Raw genomic sequence first — 19,426 nt, 5'->3', positions numbered from 1 at the left:
GAAATTTGCTGCCCTTGCTTTGGCAGGGACTGACCCCTGAACAGGCTTGTGCAAGGCAGGAGGGGAGAGGGTTGACAGGAACTTCCCAGCCCTTGGGGTAAATATTGTCAGCCATCAAGAATGAACTGCACCCAGTTTCTGGATGCAGAAAAAGGACTGCATCCAGTCCTTTAGTGCCTCTGGAGAGAAAACGTTGCTGCATGCAATACTGTGGAGAGAGATGGGGAAAACTAAGAGGAGCCCACCTGAGACTGATGTGTATGTCAAACAGCCTTCTTTGGGATTCCCTTTGCTGTTGCTGGGGAATAAGTAGGCTGAATATCAGTGAGAAGTGATTCACAGATCAGGCTGACTAACTCTGGAGGCTTTTAGCCATTCTGTCAGAATTGTACATATCCCTGCAAAGTGCAGGCTGCAGTTAAGCATATCCAAACAAAGGCACTTTCAGTTACGGTACATCCTGATTTAGGATAAGAAAGCAGGATTTTAGAGTCAGTACATAGGCCCAACGTCTCTCATCCTCAGGACTTTTAACCCCAGTGTGGAATAAGGATAGCAGTATTGCAGAAATGGTAGGGATCTCCACCTAAGTAGGAGGGAAACTGCAGCATTAGGTAATCACTACACAAGTGCTGCATGGCAAGCTGAGTGGGGGATAAGTACATGAAAACGAGATGACAGCAAAAGACCAAGTTCCTACCAAGTTAAACTTCAAAGTTATTAAAAGTTCATGTTGAAGAAATAAAGTCTGAGATAAATACAAACAAAAATGTCCTATCTTAAAGGGTACCCAGCACAACAGTCAGACAGGTCACTATTTTTCTTTTCAGCTCCAAATTAAAACTGCCCTTTTCCTCTGTCCAGCTGAATGCATGTGTGACATTTTTGTATTATACAGGAATAGAGAATGAGCAGGATTACAAAAAAATTAATTTCATCATTTGACAGCTGCCCATTCTAATATCACCCATTCTAATATCTTCCATTCAGCTCCAGGTAATTAACAACTCACTAGAAGCCTGCAGATAAAAAAAAAAAAAAAAACAACTGCCAGTTCATCTGCAAGTTTACATTAACATGATATTTTAAATGACTGAGAAACTCCATCTGACAGTAGCAGGCACATGTTCATGCTTTAAAATATTGCTGGCTTCCCTCAGACAATGCTTTCCCAATGCCTACAGTATCCCCCTGTGCTAAGTACAAGGAATACCTAAAAAAAGAAAAAGTGTCATTTTGCAGTTATCTGATCCAGTAGTAAAGCTTTTGAACACACCCACAGCAGAGGATTTCTGCCGTTGTCCCAGATGGAGACACAGCAGCACACTAAGGATTTCCCTTCCCTTGAACTCAGAAAAGGAAACAACAGCATACAATACTATGTTCCCAGCTCTACCAATAGTAAGTGCTTGCAACCAGGAGTCCAGACAGGGGCTGGAGCACAGAAGAGAGCTCCATGGTGGCCTGAATATTCCTAGAAGGGATGGACACAGTGGCCCTTCTTCTTCTGCTACAGCTGAAACCTGAACGAGTTCTGATAAACAAATCAGCCAGACAGACCCAAACGATCTATCTCCGTGCACACGTTTCTGAAGTAGGACCAGCCAGTTGTGAAATCTCTCAAACAGAACCCAGAAGAAATGCAGAATGACCCTGTGATGGGAAGCATGGTCTTCCCAGCTGCCCTGCACCTTTGTGCTGCCACATGGCTCTACCGACACGGCCCAGCCCCACACAGACAGCTCCTGGGAGCTCTGCCTCATGGAGCAATGCCCCATGTCTGAAAGAACAAGGTGACACCTGCGTAGAGATCAAGGAAAGATGAAAATGGGCTCTGAGGGGGAAGAACCCGCCCTGAACTGGGGATGGGAGTAGGGACTGCTGTGCCTGAGATGGACATGGCCTCACTAGTGCCAAATGAGCACCTTTGAAGAAGGAAACAAAGATTTATCTTATGGCAACCCAACCCAATAATTAGTCTTTCTCACTCCTGGGGCTTAGCACAGTTGTGGCCAAGGTCTTCTTCCCTCCCACAGAAAGGTCCAAACTACTCCTCCATCCTGCCCTTGATGCTGCCCTGCACACTCAGTTCATCTCCCTCTATAAACACACACAGCCCCAAAGTGTTGCTGGCCCTAAAGCCTCCTCTAGGAGCCACAGCTGAGATAGTGCAAGGGGATGTGGAGGAGCTAATTCAACAGCTCCAGGTGCTATTAGAAACAGGTGGTCAGGACAGGTGAAGTGGAAGGGCTAAGGCTTATCCCGTGCCCAGTGACTGAACAGCAAACACTGTCACTGTCTCCAGGGACAAACAGTGCTTCCACTCTATGACTTTCATGGAAACACCTGTGCTAATGCCAGCAAAAGAAGTCCATGAAAGAAAAGACTTGGGAAAATTCTGGAACAACTCCTTTTTTTTTTTTTTTTAATTACTATTGTAAAAATATTCAGTGCTGCGCAGAGTAGACAATATATCAACAGCTAACATGTTCCATTTGGCTGGGTTTAGGGACCTCATATCTTTTCTGTCTCTAAAGATGCCTATGGGACTACAGGAACTTCTTGTTATTGTAATAAATGGTGCTTATTGAACCATGTTATGGGGGTAATAATATGCCAAAATATTGCACACACGTGCATGTACATACACCTATACATTGATATATAGATATATACAACTACAAGCTGTTTGAATAAATTCCTTACAGTTCTTCAGCTAAGGTGGAAAGATCCATAAAAAATAAAATTCTATAAAAGCTTCTGAAATTAACATATGATACAGAATGTTGAGCAGAGGATAGATTTTACGATCCCCTGCACTTAAATTAATGATTTCGAGGTCTAAAACTGAAGGAAAAATACTGCTGAGATTAAACAGTGCAGCTGCTCCAATACCATTTCAGAAAGTTACTCCTGCTCAGGCTCAAGAAGAGTCTGAAAAGCCTACTAAATAATTTGTGTCCCCTTTTCTTCCTATATTATAAAACTAAAGAGCCTCTATGAACAGAGCATAACTCAGTAATGACATAGCATAACTGAGTTCTCCAGAATGTGGGTTGCAGTCCCAATTCTGATGCCACCTTGCCCAGTGAGGGCAGAGATGTGACTCAGCCACTCCCTGCCTCAGGTTAGAAGGGACAGCATCGTCTCTCACCCTCAGCAGCCACAGAACGATGAATTTGTTTCTGCTAAACGGGCATCTGCACTTCTGTTTGCTCATTTGAAGCTTTGCTGTCACACAAGAGGTAGACCAGGGCCCAGTATCACAATCTCCCAAGGGATACAGCACTTCAAAGTATCCATCATCCCAACTCCTCTGAGAAGCCAATTTGGTACAATTTAGAAGAAGTCACGCTAGAAAAATTTTGGTATTTCTCTCTGAGAGAGTTCCCTGCTGATGGGGAGAGAAGGAGCTGAGCTACCTTTATGGCACTCTAGGGAGATAGCAGCAGCATTGACCCTTGAAACACTAATCCAAACCACAGCATAAAAACAGAGGGAACTTTGAAGCTGCAAGAAATAAGGAAAGGGATTTTTTCTTTATTTGTCTCTTAGAAATGGGAACTATAGTCATGTGGCTGAGGCACATAAAGAAGACTTCAGGCTGCAGAATTACAAAGCAGAAGCTTCCTCCTTGGACAATAGGGACATAAATGTTTTGAAAACCAAAGAAAAAACAGCAAAAAAAATATATGACTGGAAGAAGAGGAAGGATAAAAGTTTTACAAAGCAGAGCAGTCCCTGGAGCACACATGTTCTGGGGCTGGCTGTACCTGTTTTACTTTGTTTTGGGGTTTTTTTGTAGATATAGGGCATAAGTATCAGCCACCTCAGCTGACAGATTAACCAGCACTAACACTACCAAGAAGCAACCTGTACATCATCTTACTCATAACAAAGAAACAAATATTAACTTACTGTTAAGGCTCTAAGATATATTACCAAAAGAAGATTACTGTATTACGTATGAAACCCTTCTAATCCCACGTCTTCCAAAGAAGTCATAGGTTTGGTTTTGTTTATAATTTTTAAACCGCAGCTGATGTCCTCTTGGGTTCATAAAAGGAGCCTGAAAACAGGAAATCCAAGGGAATTACTCTAGGGTGCCATAAGGCTTTTCTCCTGTCAGAAAGTGAATAGACCAGTGCTGTTTCTGAGAAATGATCATCAGAATGATTCACTGTATCTTGATCTCAGCTCTCTAAACTCCATCCATACATCCATACAGCATCACTGCTTGGTTAAAACATTTTCTTTTCAAGAAAGATTAAACCACAATCAGGTTCTTGCATTTCATAAACACCAGTCGAAAAAGAGCTTACAATCTAAAATTCAGTCACTAAATGTTTTCTCAAGCTTTGCTGTCTCTCTCTCCCTGGACTCTGTTCAGTTTGTTATAAACCATGTTTCAAAAGCTAGAGCTTAAATGTTTGAAGTAATGAGTCGCAAGCACTGTACACTTAGAACCTTTATGGGGCTGCCCCTTTGACCTCAGTTACATCTGAGCCTGCATTATTATTTCCTAAAGCTTCCTTAAACATAGGAGAATACATCTCTCCGCTAATGCAAATACCCAGATGTCCAAGGAAAACAGCAGTTATTAAGGGCCCCTGCCATATAGGATGTTTTGGCAATGCTTACAGAAATAGGCTCCAAAAGGTACGAATCCAAGTGGAAGCACTCAGACCTTCCCCTAGTAGGGATAACAAGGAGATTGAACTGCAGTTCTGGGAAAGACAGCCCAGAAACTCCACGGAAAAGGGTTCTATGATTCTTGGATTACAGGTTATCATCACATGTGGTGTACAGATATCTTCGTTGTGTGAATATGCTAACCTGGAGAGTACTGCTAACATGAATAACTGTGACCTTCAGTGAGGAAGAGCCACATGTGTGCACTTAGAGCATCAATTCAATAAAGAAGTTGTTAAGAGAGGTTTGTTCACGATGAGTTACTTCTGAGTATACTTAGTTACTCAGGAGGCCTTTTCAGCTAAGTGCACATGAAAATACACAAGCACAAGAGGGATTAAAAGTTAAAGCACAGAATATGTTTGGATTTGTCTTTTTTTTTTTCAATTTCTCCTTAAAACTACTGTCACAGCAGAAACAAATGATCATATCCATTAAATAGAGAGAAAGGGATGATAAGATGTCATACTACTGAACATAACTCCATTTGCTGCTATTTCTGGTCCTAAAACACAGCATCCCTTCCACACATTCTCCCAAAAGAATATCCCCAAAATTAGAGCAGAAGAACACTATCTGTTTTTGGCGGACTAAACAAGCCCAAAGAAGAAAGTGAGTGATTGCCACTGAACTAAAGGTTAACCCACCATTTCTGTAAACAGAAGTCAGAAGGGCTTCTAAAAGGTTTGATTTCCAAATATCACCACTGCCTTCTCTCCACTCCAGCCAAAGACAGAGTCAGACTTTCAAATGAGCAGAGTTGAATTCAAACCAAGCACTGCAGAAATATCAACTTCTAATTAAGCCCTGGAAAATGGGGGATTCAATCACATACATCTGCTTTATAGGGGTCCAGCATAAGAATAAATGAAAGAGAGAATTCTCACTAATCTGAAAGAAGCAATTAAAAAGCAGGAATATAATGCATTAGCCAGCCTTTGGTACTTTATGATAATTTGCAATGTGCCCACAGTGTATTTAAAGAACTTCCCTGAAATGAATAGAAGAGAGAACAATAATAGTTTTAAGTTATTACAGGCCTTATACACATGCCTTATATTCAGGGATTCCTTGGCAAATCAATGAATACTTCATGCATAACTTTTGAAGAATTTAGTCTATAAGGCCCTTGTTTTTCTTAGAGCACTTTGGCAAGGATCAAGTTGAATTTATTTGTAGGTTTAGTGGAACTATGCTGTATGTCAGAGTCCAGTTGTAATGCAGAAACAAGGTAGATGGGGGTTGTCCTGGTTAAGGGCAAATTTGGGAGGAAACTTCCAAAGGGGTCCCTCTAGAAAGCAAATTCAAGTGGCCTCTCCCCCAGCTGGTTTGGGAAAAGATTTCCTTGGAGAAAAATGGAAAAAACCCCCTGTTTATTTAACAAGTATAATATTCACAATATAACAAATGAATAATATTTAACAATAAAACTTCTCACTCTTCTGAAGAGATGGCAAATTCAGAAATTTTTTTGGTGGATTTTTGTGCACTTCTCCCCCCTGCCCCATTTCACTCTCAGAACCAGTCTTAAAGGTGCAGAACTTAATATCCAGCATGAAGAGAACAGACAACTGGGGACACAAGCATAATAAAGTCACCCTAGGACAGGTCAATCCCCTGTTACTTGTACAAACACACTTTCCCTTCCAGTCAGTCACGTGCTCATGCTCACTCAAACCAGAACGCAGATGATGAATGCCACTGCTGTTCTGATTCATCATAATTTCACCCAAATTTTTCACTAAGACAGGGTGGGAAAACAAGCCCCAAGTATACAGAATAATGTAAAAATTGAGAGACCTACATTTCAGAAAGGGGGTGACATACCAATAACATTTGGTAGCAATACAATGGGAATATTGTTTTTAAACCTTTATACTAGAGAAGGTTCTGAACAGCTTGATTGATTTTGAAGACAGTCCTGCTTGGAGATAGAATTTGAACTAGACAACATACAAAAATCCCTATTCAACCTATATTTTTTCTGAGACTCTGTATGCATGTTTTATAACTCTAAATGTGCCTCTAGTCCTCAGAATAATCTAAAAAACTTGCTATTTCCTTTCCATACTACATCAGTGCTTCCCAGTGGGATGCCTCATTCTTCATAATAGAGATGGTCAAGCAAGCACCTTTCTGGATACACATAAAGGATTATGCTTCCATTCAAACTTAAAACTTGTACTCTGGTGCCAATTAGACAATGTGCAATACTTGTATATCTTTACTGTCTTTGTCTAGCAATAACAGAAATCTCTTGGGTGTTGTTGCTCAAGATTAACTTTTTTTGACTGAAATAGAACAATAGGATTCTGCCTATGCATGAGTCAAATCCAAAGAATATGTTCCTTATGGGTTCAGATTTTCATTGGCATGACCAAGAACTGAAGCTGTACAAACAGGCCACAGACAAAAATTCCTAACTGAACAGCTCTTAAGAGGTAAAGAAGGTTGCATCCTAATTTTTTTTTTTTTTGGTCCACTACTCTGATTAAACTGAAATGAACTGCCACTTTATATTTTGATCAGACCAGTAAGTGATTAAAGTGATTACCCTTCTAGGAGGAAGCAAAATCAGGGAAGGCAGCGTAAGGTTTATGACTGAGAGAGCCTCATTTAGGATCTCTGGATAAAAATTCAAAAGTGGCAAGGTGTTTTTACCATGCCTAGGAATTAAATTCACCCCGGAAGAAGATTTTACTGCTCTCCTTTACGCATTCCTGGGGCAGTGAGGCAGCCCAGTGTCTTCTCCCAAGGTTAACACAGCCATTAGAAACACTCCCATCATTTTTCCCTCTACCAACCACTGATCAAGACCAGGGTACCAGAAACATCCATTTGAATCAGAGCAGCCCCAGTACAATAGTTGTATCTAATAGATCATCACAAGGCATATGTGTCTCATCCAGCTCCCAAAATGACTCAAATAAGTGAGAAATTGGCTACCCACCATGCTCAGGTGTCTGCACTCAATCATGTATGAAATTAAATACACAAGTCCAGAAGCCATATGGCATTTCAGTGGCCCACTTTGTTAATTTTTAGAATCATTAATAAACTTTTTAAAAACATATTGTTAAATATCAAGTGTTTTGTTGCCAAACAGAACTATGTGTGCATGTGTGTGCATTTATCTGCACTTAAGGAGGGATTCTAGACAACTATCTAATGAAATAATGATTCATTAGGACAGTTTCTAGAAGTTCTTCTCCACAGCACATCGTCTAAGCAGGATACACAAGCACACTTGCTTTTGGAAACAACCTACCTGACCTCAGCAACAACAGCTCTAACGATTTTAGTATTTTGCACCACCTATGAGCTGAGTCCTAAAGGGAATCTGAGCATCATTACTATCAATTACTATCATTACTATCAATACTGTCAGTACATCACTTTTCTATGAGTCCCTAAAGTTCTTAGTGGCAGGCACAAAGCTTAACAAAGGTGAAACCCAACCATCTGACTGCTATAAAGAAGTAACCCTGCCCCTATGAGATTTATTAATTTCCAATCAATTACATGATTTCAGGAGCTGATGATTTCACTGCTTGCAATCAACTTTATGATAACTGTGGTTTGTCTGCCCTATAAACTTAGACTTGCCACACGAACAGGCACACTGGGAAACCCTCATGGCTCTATTCAGTCATCTTTCCAAAAAGAGGCCCAAAAACTGGGCTCCAAAATGAAGGACTGAATTCCCAATGCAGCTCAACATGGGGATAATGAGTTCCTTTGGAAATATAACCATAATGAGACTTTCTATGTGCCAAAGATTTTTTACAATCCCCTCATCGATAAGAGGTGTGATATTCCATACTCTTAGTTAATGAAGAATCATTTCTCTCAGAAAGTTGGATTTTGTTTTGGCTTTTCTGGTTGTGGGGGTTTTTTTGTTTGTTGGCTGGTAGTTTTTTTTTATTGGGGGGTGGAGTTTTGGTGGGGCCATTTTGTTTTGGTTTTTGTTTTTTTGGGTTTTTTTGTTTGTTTGTTTGGGTTTTTTTTGTTTGTTTGATTTTTTTGTCTTTGTTTTTCACTTTGTAAAAAAATCTCTGGTCCCACAATGTTTTAAATAATCATAGTGCATTCCAGGTTAGACTAAAATAGTCTAAATCAGGTAGAACTTTGTGTCTAATTCTGTCTGTAGGCTGAATTGCCCACTTTGTCTTTACAACTTCTCAGGTAACACTAAAAAATTACAAACTTTCCCTAAACTGCCTTGCAAGGGGAACCCCAACTTGCACACCCATGTGCTGAGCTCACAGAAGGGTTGGTGCTGCCTCTTCCCCAGGAGCACATTTCCAGAAGAAAGCAGGAGCCAAAGGAAGGAGGATTTGGGCAGCTCTCCTGGGAAGAGATCTCAGCAAACACGGGCTCCTCAATAAACCATGAACACACCCAGTCTATTTAGACCCTCTGTGGATCACTCAACCACTGAGCTAAGAGCTGGAGCTGCAAGTGAGCCCCTGCAGAAATCTGGCCCTTGACCTCTGTTTTTACAGACTTTTCGCTGACTGACCACCCGGAACACCTCACCAAATCCCACTTTTGAAACATCTCTGTCAAATGCATTTTAATCCCATTACTCTTGCACATTTTGGGATGCTCTAATTTATGTTTTTAATCTACTACAATTCTTTTATAATTGTTTGTGCAGTGATGCCTGACAGGGAATGCTTTATAAATAAATTGAATTTATGACTGTTTATAACTTCTCCCTCTTGAAATTTCTCTGCAAATAAATAGGTCCCACAGCCCAATCTTCTGGGTTTGGGGTTTCTCTGTACATATTCATAGAAACACACAACATGTGTGCATGAAAGGAAGAAAGAAAGGGACAGAAAGACAGAGTATGCACGTGTGTGTGACCTTTTATTTCCATGAGCGACTTAAGGTTTTATTTAATATTCTGTTCACAGGGCTCAGGGCAGACAGGGAAAACACAACTGAAGGGGATGAACAATGAAAGGTCCTTGAAGCTTCTTCGTCTCGGGCTCCATCTTTCCTTTCGTAGGACAAAGGTTTTCATGTTTTGTTTACTACCCCTGAGTAAGTTTCTCTTCAGCTTCTTGCTGCTTGAGCAGACAGGACACATGAAATGAGGCAGATATAAGGACCTCTGACAACCAGCACATAAAACTCGTTTTATTTCCTTAATGGAAGGCTAATTGGTAATTAAAAACATGACTGTGACCTGTGCGGTACCCAGAGAATAGAAATTGATTTCATTTTAAACAGATAAAGCTGCAGCTGTGCACAGCAGCAAGACTTTCTAGGCAAGGAGAAGTGAAAAAAGTGCTCTTGTTTTTAGCAGGCTTTGCTAGTTTAGGCAAACCAAAAAAACCCCAAAGAACTTGACCAGTTCTTCAGGCCCCTGGTTGACTCCAAAGAGCCACTCTGCTGACCCTCACTGCATTAGCTACTGATGTTGAAACAGATCCAGGGACAAGAAGCTGGAAAATGGAATTCATATTCTTGCCCAGCCTCCCCCAGTCAAACCAGGGCAGGAATTTTTGTTTCATGTAAGACAAGTGTGTGCTCCATCCTCCCAGGTGTGTGCACTGTAGGGATAAAGAGAAACTAATACTCTTCCACCCCAGCAGGCTGGGGTACCAGGATACTCCATCAGCCTCACGGAGCTCACAGCAGTGCTGGGGCATGCTGCAGAGTAATGTGAGGTAACATCATCAAAAAATATTTGGATTTTCTTTAAACAAGCCAAACACACAGATCTGGGAATGTTAAAACATTTTTGTTCAATAAAAATATTTAAACACAAGCCTCTGCTATTTCTGAAACTCTCTGAGAATTTCCCTTTACAGAAAAGGGGAATATTGCATTTTGAATGCAATTTAGAATTCCAAATTTTCCTTCTGATATTCAACAAAACTGAGTTTTAAAATACTGGAATATTTCAGACAAACCTAGATTTCCACCAGCCTGACTGTCAAACCAGCAGAAATGAAAACTGGGGGAAAAAAAGAAACATCTATGAAATGGGCTAATACATGCTAACGCATTTAATTCATTAAAAACAAGGAAGAAGGATTTCTAATTAAGTTCAGACACTAATAAGGAATGGAGATTGCACCCTTGCCATTTTTTTGCATTTGAAAACTCTGTAAATAACTATGGTGAGCGCTAATTACCATGCCAGAAGAGAGGTGTACCCTGTACCTGTATTTTCTTTTGCTATGATAAACCCTTAAGACAGTATTTATTCTCATGCAGATAAAATAAAAACTAAGAAAAATATTAGAGTCTGGACAATGAGAGGCCAAGAGTCTTATTAATATCCTATAATGTCCTTTAATTAAACTCAGCTTGATTATCTTCTCTCTGGTTTGCAAAAAGTTGCATTCCTCCTGTATACCCTGGCTGCAGGGGTAACTCTGCCTCCTGCAGATATTGCAGGCTGTGGGATCTCTGTCTAAAGGGAAAACCAGATTTCAGCTGGCCCATCTGAAAAAAAAAGAGAAAAGGAGATCTAAATCCCACCCATAACCAGAATTCCCTTTTATCATTTAAGTCAAGTTCTTATGACACCCATCACTCAGTGGGGCCAGTCCTGGTGAAAACATCTCTAAGAACTCAGCCAGATTTCCTCTACATCAGAGCACTGCTCAGGGCTGGCAAACATCCTGCCAAATGGAATTGAATTTCAAAGATTTTGTGTTCACTTGATGAAAATAAGATGTTACACTCTCTGTTTTCACTCCCTCTGTTCCCAAGGCTCCCTTTCTCTTCAATCACCCTCAGGCTCGGAGCAAACAGGATTCATATTGATCTGTCTGAAAATTATTTTTAATGCTATTAATGTTATAGGCTGCTGTAATGGACATCTTCCAAGTTTTTCATCCTGACTAGTTGTTCTAACTGATCTGCAACACACTAAACCCATCACTTGCCTTGCTGCTGGCCATGTCCCAGCTCCAAACACAGAAAAAAAAAATTAAAAAACCATAAATTTAACAGACATGCTGAAACGTCTCATAAAACAAAGACCCAATTTTGGAAAAAGATTTTAAATTAACTCCTTATACAGATGTAATTTCCACCAACTTTTAGAGGGTCTGTATAAACAAGAACTAAGAAAAGCAGGACAGCCAATTTTGGCCTAGTAACACCTAAAATATTAACACAAAATCAAATTGCACAAACTTGAGGGATTTTAGCATTTTCTTTTAGTTGTCTACAAACTGTACTAAGGCAGTGCTGTGCTTATGTTTGAGTTCAATGGGGGAACTAATTAAAAACTATAATTAAATGGAATAAGCTGCTATTATTTATGAAACAGTGAAAAAGGTGTTAAAAGAACAAACATAGACATGGAAAAAATAACTTTAATATTACTCCTTCATTCTATTTTGACTGTCTTTGGTACTGTTAGTGACACACAGATAGAAGGGGAACCAGTTTTGCAGGTAATAAGCATTGCTCAGTCCACAGTTTATCCTTATCATTTGACAGACTCCAAGAACAAACATAGCAACCTAAAAATTCATTAGCAATTCATTAGCAACCTAAAATTCATTCATAGAATATTTTATGAATGAAGAAGGGGCCGATGATTCAATTTTCACAAAAGCTTTTGTGTTTTGCTGAAGCCTTCTCATTTTAATCAATTGGTCTAAACTGAAATTTTCCAAAATACTTTCTTCTCTCCTAAAAATTTTTTCCTTATCAAATCCATCAGGATTCATGAAAGATGTAGAAGAACATTCATAGGGTAGCATGCAATAAGGACTTGTCTTACGCCCCTCAGCATGACTCTACAAGCTACTTTCCACCACTCATATTCCAAACAGCTCTGTCACTTGCATGTCCTCTGTTTCACTCTCCTATGCTGTCTCACCCCACTTTATTTCAAACCCAATTTGTTTTCACAAGGAGATTAAAAATAACCACACATAAGCAATGAGGACTATGAAACCACCGACCTAAAATAAAATAAAATAATTAAGGGAAATTCTTTAATTTTAATTAGCTTCCCTTGTGCAATCATTCCCTTTGTGAAAAGTTCAATTACCAAGAACCAGTGCTGTTAGATTCATTGCACTATATTATAGTTAGCTGGGCTGTTACACAGAAATGGGAACTGACAGTGAAATCTCTTGCACAGCTTGCCAGATATGAAACTAATAGGGCTGAATTATCCCGCAAGTCTTCTGGAGCTGCCTGAAAGGAAGAGATTGCCAGACTGAAAGGATAAGTTTGTCTCATCATGTAAGTGCTTTAGATCTTCAGAGAAGGTTGCAGGGCTCATATAGTCAATCACATACTGAATGCAACTCAATGCCATGCTATTGCAAAACAAAAAAAGCAAACACCATACTAGGATGCGGTGTAAACAAATGTACGAGCCACAGGACAAATTCCTTCTGCTCCACACAGCGGGGGTGAAAGCTTGGCTGAAATTCTGTGAATGAAAGGATGCACGGATGGACTCTTCCAAGAGAGATCAACAGGGATCTCCTGAAGCGTACAAAAATTACCTGAGAGGAAAAGCTGCGATGATACTGTTCAGCATGGAGAAGGTAAATCAAGACAAGGCTCCAGACTGCTGCAGAGAGGTGAATAATTCATTTGCCTGCTTTTACTCTGGATATGGCAGGAGGTAATGGCTTTACACTGGCATAAAGAACGTCCAGGAGGGACATTAAGGAAACCTTTCCTTGGGATAGCAGTATTGGTCAGAGAGCTGTGACAGAGCACGTTGGCTGGAAAGTTACAGACTTTAAATCCCCAGAGGTTAAATTCTCCAGTGGAGTAGCATGACTAAATGGCCTAGCAGGGTTTCTTCTAGCCCTAACTTTTGTACTCCTGAGGCTCTAATAGATGTCCACGGCCTCAAGATCCAGACAGATTTTTCTCCTTGGGAGGTAGCAATCTGTTGGGCTTGGACAGAAATACTCCAGGGTACAGTCCTTTGCTATTCACGAGCAAAAAGCTTTTCAAAATATTTCTTACACCCATGAAGCTAAGGCAGATCTAGGCAAGAAATCTATTAGTCATTTGGGATTTCAAGGAATGCCTCCATGTGTCACCATTTGAAAAAGGAGCTCAATGTCTCTCCTGAGGGAACAGAATTCGGGCTTCTCCCCAGGGCTGATCAGTTTGGAAATGTCACTGTAATTGCACTGGGATGAAGTGAGGTTTTCTGTTCTTGTGTTGCAGTTTTGGGGTTTTCAAAGATTACACTGCAGAGCCCATTACGAGCAGGGATTTCCCCCTCCCAGAAAGGCCTCTCAAGCACCATCATTCTGACTGATTCTCATCTAGGCTGGTGATATTTATAACAGGAGTTTCTCTTCCTCAGTGGATCTGGTTCTGAAGGGCATTCAGGAACATGACCTTGTGAATATTTAGTCTTCTTTTGATCTCTTTTGCCTTGGGTCCACAGAGCCCCTGCAGCAGAAATCTATGAGATTTGCTGAGCATATTTGTAATTAATCCTAGACTTAGAGAAATGTGGGGATTAATGGATTGCTGAACTCCTTATGTCTCTGGAGCAATGCTGGACTTTCCTTGTTACAAGCAGCAGAGAAAGATTCAGAATTTGGCATAGACCACTGAACCTGCTGATTTCCATAGATCAAAGAAGTCTTCAAAGCAGAAATACAACCAGTTTGAATAAATACTGTCTCCTTCTTCCAAAGGTTGCAATAAGACTCCACAGACAGCAATGAATGAATTAAAATATAAACCACACCCCATGAGCAAGAAAAACTGTCTGTATTTCACAAATGGGAAAATTGAGAAATACATAGGATGAAGGTACTTGAATGTTGGAGGTCTTAAAATTGGTAAGTACCCATTTTAGGATAATGAGAGCCTGATTTTACTCCCTTTTTTTTTTTTTCTCCCAGAGACACCAAGTGTTTTGTTGACTAATTGGAATGACGATGCCTCTAGGGATAGGCGCTTGGCGCAGTGACTTGACTGACTTAACCAGCTAACAAGCTAATAGCAATTTACAGAAGACAAACCTCTGACAAGCATGAAAAGACCTTGTCTAAATGTTTAGAAATCTGATTAATTCCTGGTGGATGAAAACTGAGATGTTGCTGTCTCTTCCCCTCTATGTTGCTTAGACTCCACCTGCTGCCTCATGTTTTCTGCCATCTCTAACCTTTTGTCTCTTTGGTTGCTTTGTTTTGCACTCCACTTTTCTTTTTGTATACAGGGAATTCCAGAGGTTCAACTGAAAGGGAAGACTTCTGGATCTCCATCTCCAAAACAAAAGCTGTTCAATACCGAGAGAAAAGTTTGGAAATTGGACCTACCTGATTGGAAACTTCATGAGAAAATCAGGAGGGGGATGATGGAATCCTAGGGGGATACTTTGCTATTCCAAACCATAGGTATGGTGTACGTATCAGACAATGTTTGGGAGAGGCCAAGGAAACTTCTTTATCCAGAAGGATGTTTTTGCGGCTCACTTTTGCAAATTAACGCATAGTGCCCAAGGAACACATCTTTTATTTGGTGACATTTGCACTGTAACATCAAAATTACACCAGGACCTCACAAAAGCAAGTGCAGTGCCAGTGGGGACCTGAAGTACCAAAATTCTCTCTCAGCAGGAAATAGTCTGAACAATAAGTTATCGAAAAAACAGTCCAGCAGCCTTTTGCTGCGACACGCTTACAGGGAGGATACGGTGCATCACAGCATGGTGAATTCATTGCATTGCAGCTGGTAGGGACTTTCAATTGCTAAAAGCTCAGTTTTATCTGTCCATCCCACAGTTGATTGCTGACTGGGATGCAGAGGCTGCTTTGCACAGTACAGACAGGCTGCACTTACCAGAGAGTAGTTGCAATATTTATCTGCACATCACAATTCTCCTACTCTCTATAAACCCTGACTTGGACCAGCTGCCAGGACGCCAGTGAAGATGAGTTACACCCTGTGCACCAACCTGCTGCTTCTCCTATCAGTTGCCATCCTTTCTTTTCTCTGCAGGACCAAAACTTCCCTCACAAAATCATGATTTACTTCAAGTAAAACAGTAGCTGACAGGATGAACTCTCCAGGAATGCAACAGAGCAATGCAGAATTCTCTTCAAAACACAGAATAAAAACCAATTATCTAGCAAGATGGTGCACCTAGTAAGTGCACAACAAGGGGTACATCTCTAGGGGTGTCTTGTAAAAGAGGAACAGTACAGCTCACTGCAACAGCACTCCTCCTGTAAGGCAATCGACAATTCATGCTGTGGGTAGATTGATGAAAATGGAGGTTCCAGATCAAATTCTGAACAGGTCATAACTAAAAAGAGAGAATATTGACTTTTTATTGACAGTAATCATTCTTCCCTCCTGTAAACTCACCACACTCCCTAGAAATCCCTGCTGGTACACTTGGGGTGCTGCTCTAGAGCATTGCAGTGTGAGCAAGGAAGCCCTTCTCAAGGAGGGAGATCGGAGCTCTAATAAACAGAAATTCTGGTGGAGCCCTTTCCAAAGGAGGGATGTGCACTGGTGGAGACCCAGAAGGAGGGATGTGGTTGTTCCAGCCTCAGATGTGCCCACAATACCCTTCCCTTCACCGGGACTTCTACTCTGTGCTCTCCCAAGAGGGGCTTTACAGCTCTCTAAAATAATTTTTATAGGTCTGCATTTTACCAGGCAGTAATTTCTGAGAGAAACACTGCAGCTGTAGCAGTTATTCTTAACTGTTTAAGAATATGCTGGTGTTTAGGAAAAAAAGAAATCAAGAATAAGAGGTACTATTAATCTTTTATTTTCTCTCTCTGAACTTCAGGCCATTTAGTAGGAAAAAAAGAACTGCTCTCGTATGCAAGCCTATGAACATCAATATATTTTAATGGATATATTTCTGTCTTATATCTAGCCTCTGAATTTTCCCACCTCTGAAAATGCACTGCATCATCTGTAATGCTCCGTAACCCAAAATCCCAAGTCTCCTTAGGAAACTTTCCATTCAAAAAATTTTAATATGATGTGATATTAACATCCCAACAGTTTCCCCCTCATGAATTAGAAGCCTCACTCTCTGTTTTGACTAATTTCTGCTAGATAAATAAGGTCTACCTCGATTAGAGAAATTCCCATGTTCTGCACTTTTTATTTGACTGGTGAGGCTTTCTTTACTTTGTACCCTGAGCTCTTTGCCTCATTTAAAATCTGTATCTCTGCTCAGCATGCCTGCATTCCTGTGGAGAGTTGCTTAATCCCTCTGTATACTCCCAATTTAGCCACAAGGAACACACAGAGCATTCCCAGATCTTTAAATGGAGGCAACACAAAAATCTCCTTTCTTTTATTAATGGAAAAGAATTCCTGTACTATTTAAAAAAAAAAAGAAGGAAACAAAAATCAAACTAGCCCCCTCTTTTTTGGTTTTATCCTTTTTTCCTGCTTTACACAATTAGAGCTGATTAACTGCCATGACATATGAGTCATACAGGATCTAGGACACAGGATGTGTTCAGAATTGCTTAATCATGTTCTAATATCTAACATGTACACTTGTTTACTAGGTAAGAGAGCTGTGCATGGCATTTACATTGTGCTGTGTTAACTTGGGATGTTAAAACTAGAATGGACAGAGAATGATAAACAAAAATGATACAGGCAAATAAAGAGGGAGAAAGAAAAGATAAACCAAAGCACGATGAGAAACAGACTTCCAGGGCAGGGGGAGAAAGAATTCACATTCTTTTTTTTTGTTTTTTTTTTGTTGGGCTGCTTGCAGGTCTTCCCTCAATTATATCAATCTAAGCTCAAGGTACCTTTCTTTTCAGGGTGAATGTCTGGTTTTACCCTAAAAGCAGCCAACTTTTCTATACCTCAGATTTTTCTCATAAATACCTAACTGCCAAATGCCCCTAAAACTCCTTCAGTACATGAGGAAAGCCATCTGTGCACAAAATAATGACTTTTGCTGCCTATTTTGAAGTGTTGACATCTGCCTCTAATCACTTAAGAATAAGAAAAGGACATCTTACATAGAAAAAATATGTTTTTTTCTCCTCTCCTTCTCTCATTGCAGCATTAACTCCCAGTCAGCACATCAGACAGCTTTCAAAAGAGCACACATAAAGAAGCCAAGCTGTCTCTAGGTGAAACAGAGGATCACAGCACCTTGTTTAGTGGTGGGCCATGAATGGTGGTAAAAACAATTCAGCCAGAGGATTCCCCTCTAAAGAGCGAGTATCCTTTTTTATGGGTAAAAACAATAACTAAAAGAGATTACTTGGCTGTGAAGCTTACCCAGGAATATCAAAGCTACATAGATAAGATGGAAGAAGGGAAGAAAAATAAGATGTGCTCAATATAAGCAAGGATATTTGAATTCAGAGTACTTAGAAAAGGTAATGAATATGCAAAATAATAATAATGATAATAAAAACATCTATTTGGCTGGCTTCTTCTGGAGGCACTTGACAGCTGAATGTGTTTTTGAAAGGCCTGAAGGCAATTTACCACAGGGACTGAGTCTAGGCAGCTTTGCAGGAGAGAGGACAATGGCATTCTGCAGCACACACAGGACAGATGCCTATTTTAGGGAGATGCTTTGCTGTCTCCAGGAATCCTCATCGTGGATACAGGACAACACGGAGCACTGCAGCAAGCATGGTCACAGAAATAGAGCTTAATTTGGAAACTGTTTTACAAATTAATTGCTTGTTACTTTGACTGCCCTTTGTTTTTCTTCCTTGCACTTGATGGCTTTTGTCTCTTGCCCTCCTACCTGCGACTTCTCCCATTTTCATCCCACTCTACCACCCCTATTTAGATACTTTTTGTTTTAACTTCTGTCACACTCTGACAGTGCTCCCAAGCTTCTGATAAAACATTTTAAGCACCCAATAGCAACAATGCTTTTAATCCCTAGGCTAGTTTTTCTTCATTGGAAGCTTACTAGAAAAATGTGTTCCTTGGGAGTCAGCAGAAGCTGACAATGAGGCATGAGAAATCCAAACAGGACAGCACCAGAAGCTGCTTCTTGCTGGGTGCTCTGGGCAAGACTGATCAATTCTGCAGGGTTCCTTCATGTCTAGTCCCTCTCCCTAGGCTTCATTTCTGTTTTCCCTCTTTATTTACCATTTTAGCCACTAAACAGTTTTCTTGTTAAGTAGCCTTTGAACAAAAATTCCCAGCTGCTGGTCCAGACCTTTAGAGGCAAGAGCTGCTAAACTTCTAACCTGTATTATGGTCAAAATTACTCCCTAGCAATTCCCAGAAAACCCCAAAATCCCACAGCCACATTCTCCATGTTTTTGTTACTCCTGCAAAGGGCACAGCAGTGAATTAGAGCCAATATTTTAAAAGCCACCCATCCAAATTTTGGGCTTCCTGTATGTATCAAAGCATCTACCAACATTTCCTGAGCTAATTCAGCAGCTGTCACAGTGCTTAATGCAAAAAGATAGAGGCTTGTCTTTTCCACCTAAGCAAGAACTTTTGTACTTTGCATGCAAATTTTTTACAATTAATTCTTTCTGGCAGATATGCATCTTACTCTTTTCAATTCCCCTTCATGTCTAATTGCCAGGAGCTGTCCAAAATCAGTCCACTTGGTCTTCAGACCAGTTATTCACCTGTCTGCCCAGAAGCTGCTTCTTGCTGGGTGCTCTGAGCATGACTGACCAATTCTTCAGGGATCCCTAGGCTTCATTTGTATTTTTCCTCTCTTTATACCCTTAGCCACCCATCAGTTTCCTTGTTCAGTAACCTCTGAACAAAACCTCCCCTTCCA

The 19,426-nt window shown here is 40.4% G+C and overlaps 1 protein-coding gene across 2 annotated transcripts in view; it reads right to left on the bottom strand.

Moving 5' to 3' along the window:
- The window catches only part of CACNA1C (calcium voltage-gated channel subunit alpha1 C), a 445,763-nt gene that overhangs the window by 185,130 nt on the left and 241,207 nt on the right, over window positions 1-19,426 (bottom strand). The window lies entirely within an intron of this gene.

The sequence above is a fragment of the Cinclus cinclus genome, chromosome 4 (assembly GCF_963662255.1).
Source record: "Cinclus cinclus chromosome 4, bCinCin1.1, whole genome shotgun sequence".
Classification (NCBI taxonomy): domain Eukaryota; kingdom Metazoa; phylum Chordata; class Aves; order Passeriformes; family Cinclidae; genus Cinclus; species Cinclus cinclus.
The sequence above is the reverse complement of the archived record's forward strand: the minus strand, read 5'-3'. Positions and strand labels throughout refer to the sequence as shown.